Source organism: Mya arenaria, chromosome 17 (assembly GCF_026914265.1).
Source record: "Mya arenaria isolate MELC-2E11 chromosome 17, ASM2691426v1".
NCBI classification, from domain to species: domain Eukaryota; kingdom Metazoa; phylum Mollusca; class Bivalvia; order Myida; family Myidae; genus Mya; species Mya arenaria.
Genome location: NC_069138.1, coordinates 24,041,845 through 24,057,524, shown reverse-complemented (window position 1 = coordinate 24,057,524; position 15,680 = coordinate 24,041,845).

The window sequence follows — 15,680 nt, the reverse complement described above, 5'->3', positions numbered from 1 at the left end:
GCTAATGTCGTTCGTGGTCGACGTTGCTTTGCGTAAAATATGTTTTACTTCTTCGGTTTCTTGGTTCTGCTATTAATGAGACAGGACATGTTTGTTTTTCAGCTTTGATATTTTACTTGTTTTATTCTGCACGTTGTGTGGAAGTAAATACACGTTTCAACGGTTTCCGGACAACTCGGCACCCAACAAATTCAGTCTACGTATATTTTCGGCACCAAGTCAATTCGGCACCGAAAATTTGGCACCATTAGATTGGATAACAATATAACTCGGCACCGTTCAATAGTTTTTATCTCATATATTCAAGCATTAAGGGTTTAAATTTTTGTCAAGAAAAATCATTATTCCCTTGAAATATTTATAGAGCTTCTTTAATAATGTTTTTGAATTCTGATTTTTCTAGTCATGGGCATTGGTAGACTGAACTGCATTTTAAATTCTAATTCCTTGTAAAACGATTTTCAAAATATTTAAATTAATTTAAATTGTTTGTCTTTTTGGTAATACTGAATTCATAGAAATGTTCGAGATAACAAACATTATACGCGACATTATAAAAATGTTCACATTAAAACTTTACACTGACACTTTTGTTGTTAACATAATAAAAAAAATATGAAAGTATTTTGCAAATATGAAATAAAGTTGCTTTGGTATATTACTCATTTTTTCAGTGTTTTTTTTCCAGTAGTCTAGTGATTTTGGTACATGTATATTCCTGGCAGTTTTTGGTGTGACGTTCCGTAAAATCAACAATTAAGGTATAAGCCATGATCAGTATGCGGTCGGAACAAATTTAATATTCAGAATACTTTCTTACAACATTTACTTCTCCAACAAGGCAGAGATTACCAATAGAACCGGACTCTGGTCGAAAAATGCTTGTTCTTTGCTTTAACAATATTGTTAATACTACACTGTAAACTTTTCATGAAGACAATAACGACAAAGCTATTCAGAGTCCTCATCCACTTAAGTTTAACGACCTTTTTGGGGTTCTAAATACATGTTACAGCGCCGGAATGACTTAGAGCGATTAGAGCGATTAAGAATGTCAACGATAACTCGTCCATAAAAACAATTCACAGTAAATATTTGCATGTGGAAGGCTAAGAGAATAGATATGTCAAACATTTTCAAGTGTTAAGAAATAAATCCGGAGCGTTATATTTATAAATAAAGGATTATAATTTATTTACTAACCACTTTGAAATAAAATATGTATAGCTAACATATGTTTAATTTTGAATCAATTTTTTTAAAACAATGAAATCAAATTTAACGCAAAGACTTTTCAAGTACGACCAGCATCTAATATGTAAACATTGCATATAATATAAAGTACATTTCAGATTTTGCATCGTCTATGACAGATTTGATTTGTTTAACTCTCACACTGGTACACACTATTTAGTTCCTTTTACCAAACATTCTGTTCAATTATTTCTGCAATCAGCTTACACGCAGGTTGAAGTTTCCGCATTGTCGTAGATGTAATAAAGTCTGTAAAATCTCCATAATGTGGTGAAGTCTTATAAGAGAAGTGTAACATGTTCGAGAAACACTAGTATGCAAAAGATTTTACAAACATTTCTGCATCGTATTTGCCTCTTGGAAACAATCTAGTTATATAAGACAGAAAACAAAAGCAATCAAGGTTTTTAGTTGTAATTATTACAACTAATGTTCTCTTTCCATAACCTTGTATGGCTGTCCTAATTTTATCAGAATAAATGAGCAACGATGACCTGTTCCCTTATATAAATATATTGGTGGTATTAAAACAAGTTTTCAAATATACAAATGCGGTAACTGAGTATTAAGCTTAACTATGTCGAAGTAGTAAAAACAGAGTTAATATGACCATAAGAAGTCAGTGCAGTATTTTGTTTCAAAATAATTGCTATGGACACATCTTATTGACATAGCGATATAGCAATGCTTCCAAAATCTCTGCAAAACAAGGAAGCATACTGTCAAACTTTCGGGAAAAAAATGCTACAGATGTTAAGCTATACTACACTGTTCCGCTTGAATCTGCGCAGAAGTGTCATCTTTATGCCTATGCTTTTACCCGAGGCGTTATCCAATGGCTGTTTTATAGGCCAAATACGGATGAACGGTCCTTCAGAGACTGTATGCGAAAATTCAAAGATGACATTGTGTCATGATTATGCAAATGCAATAAAAAGGAGGAACTATATGTCGTATGTACTGTTGGCATTTCCATATAATTGCATATTTTATGTTTATTTATTGCAGTTAAAATATATTTTGAACTTCTTAGAACGGAATTCACAATGGCGTATTGAATGCGCGTTAATTACCTATTGCATCGACATTTTGCTGTCAATCTTATATGAACACTTCAATTGATGATGCATATAACTATATTTAAAAATATCACGAAATTCAATAATTTTAACCCTTTTATCGTTAAGAAATATACCTTAAATAATTCATATTATTTGAATTGCGGTTACATTTTACTGTTTTAAGGTGAACGTATATATTATATGAGGGTTGATTATTATAAAAAAGGAGACATGTTATTGGAGATAACTGTACACTTAAGAAATAACTATTCAAGATGTTTAAGTCCAAGCAGAGGTAATAATGAACTACGTAATGTCTTCAACGCTGTTCGTGATGAATAATGTTTTAATTAATTTTGTTAGTTTTTGGTTATCATTTAATAAATATACGACAATAATGGTACTTTATCTATAATAATTGTCGGTATAAAATGTTGTTTTCAGTAGCGTTGTCTTGATCGAATAAAAAAGATTAAGATAATTTCAGATATATCTTTAAATAGCAACTTAGTTTGCATTCATGTCTGCCTAACTTTAAGATTCCCTTTCGCACGACGAGGCATCCTTTTTTATAGACTTTAGATATCAGGTAATTGCTCTGGCAGCTTTTGCTGCGGTAAGCCTAATGCATTATAATATGGTCTCCGCTTCTACACTCAACATAAGGTGTTGTGTATTGATAACAAGCTTTTGTTAGTTAAGAATGGCATTACAAAGAGTCAGGTAAGAACTTGAACCTTCTGGAATAGAAATAGCTGGTAGACAGGTTGATTAAGACGTGTTTGTCATCTTAAAGGTCCAGCATTCTCTTCAGTGATATTAATACTCGGGACACAGAAGTCTATATTTAAAAAATAAAAAAACTGGGGTAGAATAAAGTTTAGAACATTAACAAAACATTAAAAATTATTGGAGAACTCAATCAACTAATTTAAAACACAACGTCATAAAACCAGTATGAAACGAAGCTTTAACCTTAAGCTTTCCCAAATAATGTCTTCAAAATTATTTTCTGATTTATGGCCTCTTTATAACAATAGAGTACCTACGATAGCAGGCAAGATGTACCTTATCGTAAACGTCTCATTTCACTTTCACATTCAAATTCTTTTTAGATTTTTGCAGTGAACGAGAGGCTATTGTTCTGTAGTTACTCAAAGCGTACCGACCTGGTGACGGAGCTTTCAAGCTTTATCACTTGCTTAAATTTAAACTGGGACGCAACTGGAAAATATTAAAAGTCACTATAAAAGACACAAGCAGAGTTTTTAGACATAATATTCAATCTGGTAAATAATATCTGTCTTCAAGTATTTTATAAAATATTTCCAATGTGCAGGTACAAAAATCTTCTATTTGACAATGTTTGAAGGTAACTATACGTAATATAGTATGCATATATAATGAAACACACTACGAACGAACACGTGCGCGTACTCCGTGGCGTATGGGAAACTGTTTGGGTGCTTCCATGCTAATTAACAAAGATAATATATGAAGGGCGTCTGGCACGATATGTCAATACATATGAAGGCTCTTGTAAATAAGTCGACCTTCTGTGAATCGTATACAAAAGGATGCAAAAAATGTCATAAACGATGTTTTATGTTTGATAAGATTTTGTTATCAAAATATGCACTATTTCAGTAGGATTTATTAAACTTTAAGGCCTTTCTGTTAATGATCAATATCAAATTATGTGTGCATATGTAAAAAAACATTAAGCGGTTTATCATGGATTTGTTTTGGACAGAGTGGACTGCCAAACTGAATTGCCAATTAAACCAATTTAACCATTGGAATGCAATTTTTTTTAATACAGCACAGACCTTGTCAAAACTACATTAAAAATGAAGTGATATTTGCTTAAAACAAAATACTTACGTATGACAGACTAGGGAAAGATGCTTTAAAACTTCTTCTCGCTTTTAACAGACTGTTGACCTTCCTGCAGTGCTTGATCAAGTTGTGAAAGAGAACATTGGATATACATTAGCTTATGTCCGCGAAATGGGATAAAAGTTTATAAAGGCAGAATGTATTTAGTATTTCGATATCTATCAATGTGGCATGTTAATATTAAAAGGAAATACTGTATTTTTTATACTTATAATTACTTATTATTATTATAAAAGGAAAAGTTTTATCTTTCAAGCATGTACTTCCCTAATAAACATTTGCTATGAATTTAACACTGCAAAGAGAAGTCTGATAACAATAAGACTAAGTTTAGTCGATCTTCTTTAAAAAGGGACAGCAACAGGTCTATGAGCAAACAAACACACAAGACGTTTTAAAGATGTTGCCAACATAATTAAACATTAAACGTCCGAGTATGGCAGTATGCATGCCAACCTTTTGATCATAAGTGTACGTACCTCAATAAAGCAGGTTGAAGTACATCAGGTTCACCTTACATGTATATGCCAACTAAATTGATGCGATACCTTGACATTAAGCTCCTTTTCCACACACGGCAGGTCGACGCAATGTGGTTTATGTCAGCATTACACACGTTACATTTTTACGTAATGTAATTTTCATGGTCAAATACCTTGGTGGCATGATTCAGGTTGATGAAGTACTACTATGCTGATTATGAATCGTATGATAACCTGTAGATCTCTTATATCATTAAGTTCTTAAATATTAAATAACAAAGATTTTTAGATAACATACATATTTTTATTTTCCTAAAAGTATGAGTTACTAGTTTGTTCGCATTTTTGCAAATCATCACAAGTTAAAACAAAAATCAACATGGCAACATTCCAAATATTCAAGAAAGTATTTAAACAATTCTCCTCTATTTTCTTTACTATTTTTAATGGGAAGCCCTAGCAGTTATACACCAGCTATTGTTTGTTAAATGAACTATATCAATCTAACTAAGACGGAATTTTGGCTTACCAAGTTTGGTGTCAATTATAATAAAAATAATGTTAAATACTATTCCTTCATCTATTATTAAAAAAGGTAGAAGCATACTTTTATTACGTTGAATATATATATTTATTTTAACCATGAATATTTATGCGAAAAGCTCATACATCAGGTTCACTTTGGCCATAGCTTATCGGCCGGAGGAAATAAAAAATAGGCCTTCATAACAACAGAACCTAGTAAAAAATCTCATTTCCAATATATAGAAAAGTTTTTAAAACTTTAATTAATCACTTGTCCATTCTTTTTGAAAAATATTGCCAACATTTGAATCTTGGTAAATGAAAGTCAAGTGCAACGTTCCCATTCCTATTGAATATGGTATAAACACTGAGTCTTATATATGTCAAATATATGTCCATTGTCAAATATTAATACATTGCAATGTCTTGATTGATGCCAATAAAGCATTTCCAAATGTTTAATATCAATATTGTCAAGAGAGACGAGAACTTCTGAAAACATGTAAGTATAACTAAAAAAAGTCAATATCTTGTGTGTGTGTGTGTGTTGGGGGGGGGGGGGGGTTCTGATTTTTTTTGCGTATTCAAGTTATGTTAAAATACTCACAGAAACATTCCTAAAACACTGATATAAACTTGAAACAGATAATGGTGTTAAAATGATCCACTTGCGATTTTAAAGAACTCGACTTACCAGAAAAATGTATTGACTAGACAATGTCTCTTAAGTAAACCAATCTCTGTGCATAATGTCAAGCTTGTATATTGTCAGTTTTATCAGTTATATGTCTTAAATGGTGGCGTGTTTTATGTTTGCGTTTCTATGATTAAATGTTAAAGAATTGGTTGCCAACGCATGCTATTCCTCATTTACAATATCATGTGTAACAATACCACCAGGATTCAACTATGAAATAATGTAAGGTTTGATATTATTGTTAACATAAAGTAGTTAGTCAGAATCAGCTATGGCAGTTTCTACACGATGTCTGTAAGCTGTTATTCGCATGTTACGTGTAAGCGTTATTTGGAAACACATGTTTGCAAATCATTTTTACGAGGTCAAAATGTAGATACATCTCTAAAACAATAGCAATACATCACATGCCACTTTTTACCAAGATAACGCACCATACACACTCACACATTGCTTATGCAATGATTCCCGTGTCCTTTCATTTATTATGACCTAACGATGTATAATGTCCTAATCAATTATTCAATGCAAAGTAATTATGTCTTACTACTGTGACACGTTCCTTGCAATAAAACAAAAGACTCAGACGTCACATTGCCTGTATAATCTCATTGAACATTAAGACGAGCAGCACTGACTTTTGCTTATTTTCAAATGCAGTTCCAGTTCACATTTAATCACATAAGCATGAATTTATGTTACTTGTAGAAGACTTAGGCTTTCAAATGTACTTATTCGGTGTCCTATTGTCATTATGTATGTTATTTAAAATTAGAATGTAGAACTTGTTTTCATACAGAACGCAAAACTCACATCAGAAACGTTTACATCAGAGAGGAGTTAAAAGACAACCGTATACAATTCCTGGTTAAGGCGATGACTTTGACAACGACCATAGCTTTCATTCACAGGAGGCAATACTTTGTTCACAAACTAAGAAGACGAGAGGCAATTATTTTTGCCTCAGGTCCAAGGTCCAATAGGATTTGTGTCAGAATAATTTTATTATTTACGAGGTATGACAACTATAGCACTTTAGGAGTTTCCTTAATATATTTGAATAAGCTTGGTTCCTTGCTTTGAGACTTATAGTTTTAATACAAATTCCTTTTTTCCCGTAAAAGCACTACTAAAAGTGTCATTTGGCATGAAGATCTCCTTACACCAAATTAAAGTTATAATTATGTACGTAACACCTTGGAATGTAACTCCAGGAATAAAGAGAATAATGATAATGCATCATAAAGTAAAGGAGGGAATAAAAGCGTTTCACTTGTACTTCAAATTTCTTTGATCCTGTTATCATTGAATTGAACGGCATCTTAAGGACTCATTTTCAAACTTCCATGCTAAAAATGTAGCGAGTAATAATAACGAAAACTAACTGGTCATTTTACAAACTCTACCTAGTATACGAGTATCAAATTTTCTGCAATTTATACCAATACATATCGGAACTAAAAAGTATTGTGCTCAATGGCAGCATGAAAAATATTAAATGTTAATCGGGGATTTATTCCATGCATACCAATAATAAGCGGACAAAACAAGAGTGAATACCGATGGAATAACAAACACTTCATTAATATAACGCAATCAAAACATGTGGACATGCAAAGGAGATACTTAATACTACATATTTACCATATTAACAACACAGGGAGACAAGAAAAAAGATAACACATTCACTGCAGTGACCTAGAAAGGGTACACGCACAGGAGATAACATACACTGAAGCAATTCAACGCAACTAGGATATGTGGTTATTCAAGGGAGATAATAAATATTTTAACAATGCTAGGCGAAGAACGCATAGGGACAGGCAAAATACATCACAAAAATACAGCAATACATAGCGCGCAAGACAGGGGTACAATGTAAACTTCCTTTTTGAAAAAAAACAACACCTAACAACATTAGGATACTAATGATCTGCCCTTTACAAAATGATATTCAACTAGAGCCTGAGCGCATGTAAATATGGTTTAAACATACTAAGCCACTCTGGGTGGCACGATAATGTGCGAGAGAGTGGTCTTGCTGCTGTGGGAGAGGTTATATAAAATAAGGTTTTCATAATTTCTTTCGCAATCATTGTGAATTAAATAAAATTAAACTAGACTAACTATAGTTAAAAAGCAAATTCATTCTAATTGTATTATCAATCAAGGTCTTTACACACATCGGAGAGTTGAATAAACAGTCTAGTCGTACATCGTTTTCTATGTACATATTGATTGTGCAAAGGTATCTGAAAGCTTACGTATGATTTATAGGGATTATCATATGAAATTTGAATATTTTGTCAATATGTTCCTAAACGTTGATATACTTTGCAATTAAAAATGGTCCACTAGTAGGCCTAGTTAATACGACTACTTGCATAACCTGTAACATATCTTCATTTGCAGAAGGCAATAAATCATGTACAAACTAAGAACATTAGTGACACTCTTTTTATTAAGACTTGTCTGGCTCAGGGCAAAGTTGTGTGTCAAACAAATGTGAACCCTTCCGAAATATGGTGTCTTTCAGAACTGAAACCTGTTATATCATCATCACGTCAGAAATGTACACCTAAATATATACAACAGTTTGGGTACTCTCAATTTAACGTCCAACGGCGGGCTCAAGATCCACAGGTTTACGTACGATGTCTAGTGTACAAGCCACGTGTTGCAAATACCAGATGAGAGTTATTATTTAAGAATGAAGGAAAATAGAAAGAAAAAAAGATTTACCTTTGCATATAATATATATACATTAACAGTTGTCTTCATTTTGTTGATGTTTACCGTAAAATTATTAAATCATCCTTTAACCTGTAACAACTCTTTACATATAATGCTGTCCCAAAAAGCAACTGAAAGGTTTCTACTAGAGTGAACAACAACAAAAACCAAATCGAAAAGTTGGATGTCCATCTTCATTAATGAGTTCTTATATTTCTATATTATGCGTCTGCTTCGTTTTAATTCTAATAGACGGTTGTGTGAAACATTTCTTGGGGATTTTAAAAGAATATCTAATTGCACAAAGCAATTCGGCGACAAAATATTCTCCCTAGGCTAACTGTCAAGCGCAGCTTGTCTTACGGTTGTCTTGAATAAAGGAAAAATTTGACAAGAACAATGGGCTGATCGTGTGCCTGTTGTTTGCTTTAGGAACTAGTGGATAATGCAGATATATGATACAAGGAATATGTCAAACACGCATGTTCCAAAGTACACGAATACTAGAAACATGTTCGGAATCTCTGATGTAAATCAGGTTAAAGAAATAAAAGAGATTGATATGGTTTACATGAATATAATTCTTATAACACTTAATTGTATGTCCATGAGTTATATTACGCAATACATGAGCAATCATTTTTCATTTTAAGAACTTTTTTATGAACGACTATAACGGCGTAACTGCTAATATTATTTGTAGCTTATTTTGGCGAATCAATGATTAAGCAAAACGGATTGATAGTCTAGACCGGTATATTAATGAGTGCGATGATTTTATGATGTACTGTAGGGTTTAGCACGACAAATGGCAATAGACATGCATTGCATGAGATAATGCTCAGAAACAAACGCACACAAACCTAAGGCTAATATTTTTTATAAACAACAAGCAAATGTTTATTGTGTTACCATTGCAAAGATGCGTCTATTTGTTTATTAAGTAAATGTAATGTTAAACAACTTCTATGATAGATGAGACCGCACATAATTCTGACGTTAATGCACAATATCTGCCTCCTTTTACCGGTAATGTCTTTACATGATGTTCAATCATTTCTGTAATCAGAACTGAGGTATGACAGGGTTTTTTTTCATTTTTTTACGTTTTCTGTTTTGTCGTATCTGTAATTAGTTTTGTTTCGTTTTAAGGAAGTTTAAATATGTTTTGGTAAACCATAACGAAATTAGGTTGAAAAATCAATGTTCCACATTATAGCGTTTGTTTTCTTGCAACAATCGGAAAAAATGCAGATGCAAATTACTATTTGTACCTTAGATAATCATTGTCGAATTTCCTGAACATTGTATGAGTACCCGAATTTAGGTTTAATGAAAAATTATCACATATCCTCTGATATAACTCATTTTGACCTAGTGATATTGTGTGAAACAATTGACCAAAATGATCACATTAAATTTGCTTTGAATAATTAAGCCCTCATATTTTCCGTACAACAAGCAGGAAAGGCCTTCACTAAGATGTGTCAAGACTGACTGATCAAATTCAGTCATTCGTAATTCCTTTTTACACTTTTCTGCTTCAAATGAGAGGAAGTGTCATCTTTATGTAAAAGCTCACACATCGACCTGCCATCTCAACTAAACTTCTCTTAAGAGGCTGCAATGTCGAGTATGCTAATTTCCCCGACGTTATTATTATATATATATATGCAAATGAGAAAAACAGGAGTAACAATGCGTGCTCTCAATTGAATCGGAGACATTATCGACACAATTGCAGATTTCATGGTGTACATGCAATTTTTAAATGTTGTTTTATTGTAAGTTATAAATCAGTCCAATGAAAACAACGGAGCTCATACATATATACATACTCGTTTGCCAATATAAACATGTTTTCCATTAATCTATTACATTATCGTCAATTTGCATTGCCTTGTAAAAGAACTTTTATAACGAAGAGAGCCCATTGTTCATGCAATGTGTATGATCGATTTGATGATGCCAATTCAAAGAGTGAGACAAAGCCATAGCAGAAAAACACTTTTGTTCATGCCATATCGACACTCGACACCATGATGCGAATTCAAAGAGCGTAACATAGTCATAGCAGAGATGCCCCGTTGTTCATTCAGTATGAAAGCTCAAATATATGATGCCGATTCAAAGAGCGTCATATGCCATACTGCATAAATAGAGAAACCCGTTATTCATGCAGGCTGAACGCTGAAATCGACGATGCCGATTCAAAGACTGTTACAAAATACATATGTAAAAAAACGCTATATCATTGAAACCCCGTTGCTCGCTCATCACGAACGCTTGTTTCCATGATTCCCACTACGTTGTAAACCTTAATTAATCAAACAATTAATATGTTCTTTCACTTTATTGTTGTTGTTTTGGTTGCAAGAAGTTGTTCGTTGACGACACATATGAAAGACGTTCTTTGTTCAGCGACATATGCCAGTTTTAAAGAAAAAACACAGGTATACTGTCCATAGCTTTTATATATCTGTACCAGATAGTTTCGCTTTCAGATTGCTGTTATGAAAGGACCAAGCATATATCTGCACTATTGAAAAGACAATTATAGTCGACATTTGGTTCTTAATTAGTATGGCAACGTTGTTCAGATACTTAAATTAGACGATCGAAAACACATTTCAAATTTGCTGCAGTTAATCGAAACCGACCATTTTACATCCAAAACAATTTCGAAAGTATATGGACGGTCTACAACGTCAGTTTTTGCACATTTAACTATGCTGCAACTAGATTGCGTAATAACTTCATTTAAACATTTAAACATAACGGCAATACTCTAAGGGATCTGAAGTCTTTATGCAATTATAACCTTCACTGGGAATAAATTCAAACTGAGTTATCAACAGATCACATCAAAAGACTACCATTTTTTAATAATATTAGTATTTATTTAACGGACCACTTTCAAGGTTTTCAATCAAAAATGGCCGATGTGTTCCGGTTGTTGCTATGGTATACCAAAGGCTAACTACTGTTTTCCCCGTTCAAGGCTTTATTGTACACCACGTTAATCAGCAAAACATTTATTTACTTCAAAATTAACTGTGACTGTATTGATGTTCTTGTTAAACCAGAAACCGTATTAACAAATTGATTTAAAGTTTCGAATTTTAAGCAACGATTTTTTTAAATACTCTCTATTTGTCATCAAATTGATTCATATTCCATTATTATTCGGATCTTCTGTCTAACTTATTTTTATTTTTATTTTGTAAAAAAACATAGTTTTCTTAAATTCAGTTTGTTTAAAACATGTTTTCACTATCATGCTGAAAATGACATCTCTTTTTAAGTGTTTTTTGAAAAATGCTCATCCGTCTTCATGTAATATACGTGACAGTTGAAATGTTTTACAATCCATTTAGGTTCAAGAGAAATCGAAGCATATTCCAAAAAGATTTAATAAATTGCACACCCACTATATCACTACGACAATGAATATTTTCTGTCAATGACAAGATTCGTAGTTTTTTGGTTCAGGCTCTACAGACATGCATGTTGCACTGTATTACATAACGGAATCACATTGTACAAATGTTGTATTATGCAATATCATTACAATTCTAGTTGCATAATAATTATTCTGTCTTTTTACTATGTGATGCAAGATCGTTTGAGATATTGACCTTAAACCAAAGATAAAATAAGAATATTAAACTTTGTATACCTACTAACCATATTATACAATAATTCCGTACTATTTAAAAGAAATCATACAGCTCTCGTTAGCTTGACAACAAACTAAGAAACCATGATTGTCTCGAACAATCGATACTCTCACGAAATTTGAAGGGAGTCATGCTTTTGCAAAATGTACTTTTTTGTATGACGAAATAGCGCGGCAAATCATAAGGTGTGTTAAAACTAAGATGCTGAAGGCATTAACCCTTCAACGAAAGTATGCTTAAAGTATGTCCTTGAAATCCATAATTTTGAACAGAGATAGTAACAAGACTCAAAAGAAGGACTTAAGATAAAGAAATATTTTCCTTTGTGTATGAGTCCGTGTGTGCGTGCGTTTTTGTTGTCAGTTTTCTAATTTAACATTGACTTTACTGGCGTGGGTTCCCAGCCCACTGAAACTAGAAGGTTTTTTAAACTTTAAGTTTATTTTTTCTGCAATTTCTGTTTAAATGAGTAATATAGTTACAATATAAGATGCATAAACGGGAAATACATTGAAACATTCGCGAATGCCGTTCAGTGGAGACAAGAGAACTCCATAGGACGGCATTGTAGAAGTGCAGTAGCAAAATGGCATGGTCGGTATATGTTAGGTAATGTTTAAAATCGGAAGGGGAATTCGATATTTATTATTCCCATCTCGAGACTAAACATAACTAACCTGTCATCGGGAGTAATGTTAAACATACTTTCCTGTGTGCCAGTGCTGTAATTTGGCTATTATTCTTCGCCACTTGTAAGTATTATACGAGGGTTGATCCAGAATTACGTGGACTTTTTTAATAATTCAAATATCATTTTACATAGAACGTAGAAACTTCACATTCAATACATATAACATATCTTATATAATTCCTGCAATTTTCAGAGCGAAATATTGAATTTTCGCTAAATTACAATCATATAACGACATATGGTTGAACCCGACCGGCACAGTCCAGTGACGTCAATGACGCTGCGCTCATAAACCGTCATATTTTTTTTAGTTTACCAACCAACACTGACGCATAGTCAACTTCATATATTATGATAAACATAAATAAATAGAAAAATAAATAAATAATATTAATATAAAAATGAATTAATTATTTAAAAAAATAACGCCTTTTCAAAGTAACCCGGTTCATTAATTGTTCACCTTCCTGTGCAAATCTTTGCAGTCTTTGAATAACGCATACGTTTTTCTCTCTCGTCCTTTCATAGCAATTGAGGGACCCATCTCGCACAAACTTTTCGCACGCCTTAATCTTCTCTTAAAACCCTTTGGACTTCCATACCCTGCCCCGACTATGCTTGCTACGATGTGCTGTCAAACGGCGATCCCCTCTGATGACGTTCTTCACCAACGTCGAAAACGTCGTGCCTCTTGTCTTTTTCTGTCCCTTTTCCTTATCGTCTTCTATGAAATATCATTGTTCTCTTAATCGTTAATGCCAATTAAATGCTAATGAACGGCACATGTTGCTTCATTTCCACCTCGGCCATCTTTATCCTAATCTGTGTCCGTGTTTTCCCCAATTCAACGCAAATCTTTATCGTCTCGTGCTTATTCAAAGTCCAATGACGCCATGTTGTATCCCAGTCTGTGCTTGTAATCAAGTCAGAATATTACGACTTTTAAATGGAAATGACGCCAGAAATTTGAAAACTATATTTGTATGAAGTCAGCGTTTAATATGACGTAATTTGGCGGAATTTCATAGAAAAACATGGAAGAAAAGCATGTTGTAAGAGATACATAAAACGTTTGTGAACGTTCATTTTAGACGGTGCGCCGACCGTCCGTTCCTGTTATCTAAAAACCCGTAATTTTTCAATACTCATAAATTTTACAGATCTAAATTTCATACCATCTATGCAGAATACTTCAAATAAGATATGCATGCATTTTAAAATGATTTGGACGAAAAATATAGAAAATATGTAAGAAGTCCACGTAATTATGGATCACCCCTCGTAGGTACGTTATAATTAGATCCAAAATAACAGAATGTGGTCCAGAACTTCTTATTGATGTTTTGGTTATATCTGAGCGATGCACATAATTTGTAGCTTTTTAACTTTCAATTTAGTCCAATATCTGCATTAAAAGAGATATAATTCAAACATATATTCAAGATTACATATTTATGCTAGATCAAGACTTTGCTGACCTCTGGCCTGATGCTACTTGCCAAAACTTCAAAGTGAGTGAATTGTCTTAGGAGAAACACTATAACTATTTGTTTATATCTTAAATAAATCAGGTGTGAACTGAGTGTTAATGAAATGTATGGTTTGTCATATACGTGAAACGATAGATATAACATTTTTTTCCCAATCTGAAGTGTTGTCTGTTTGCATTGAATTATAAGGAACATTTATTAGTAGTGTAAAACCTTTAACGGTCAGGAACCAAGTTAAGCTCAAAAATAAAACAAATCTGAGGGCAACATCATACATGAGCACTATTCCCAAAAACCATGACTGATAATATCCCCATGAATAGTCCGGTGATATTTAAAAATACGCACGTATCAAGTAAAAAAGTTTTAATATTAAATGTATAACTAAATAAATACTGTAACATAGCAATTTAAGAGAATGGAACCTCATGCACACACTGTCATGTTTTCTTCTTTGGATTTAAAACGCATGCCTTTCAACAGCTTTTAGAATTGACCGGTCGTCGGAACGCCTTGAATTTTGCTTAACCATTTTACCAATAACGTTTATAATTATGTTTCGCATAACATGGGCTTTCATTACATTCTTTCATTTTGTTTTATATCATATTTTTGTCTAATCAGTGTGGGTACCTGGTACCGAAATGCTCTAGATAACTTTTGAAGAACACGGACGTTAATGGTGTGTACAAAATTAGTTGACTCTCAATTAAAACATATTGATGAAATGGTTTGAATGTAAACGCTCGTGAACGTACATGTCAATAGTAAATTAAATTACAGTGTTATGGCTATTAATATTTTATTCATACAGAATTCAAGCTCATTTGCTAATAAGTCATATGTGTTGTGATAGCTATTCAATATTATTCTAAATCACAAATAATTGTTAACAGAGCGTTCATTGCTAGCCAATGACATTCATGAAGACGATGTATGTTCTTGTGTGCGCTGATCGTAATTCAAATTTATGCTTAAGGCTACACAACTTTCAACAGTTGGATTGCCTTCTATTAAATTTGTGAAGACGAATGTGTCTAAAAAATGGACACTGAAAGTTCATTGAACAATAAACTTAGGGAGCTTGCTTGAAATATTGAAATTAAAGAAGACAAATGCCTTTATGTCATAGTAAATAAGGTGTTCGTTAGTTTCAGTTAGGAATAAA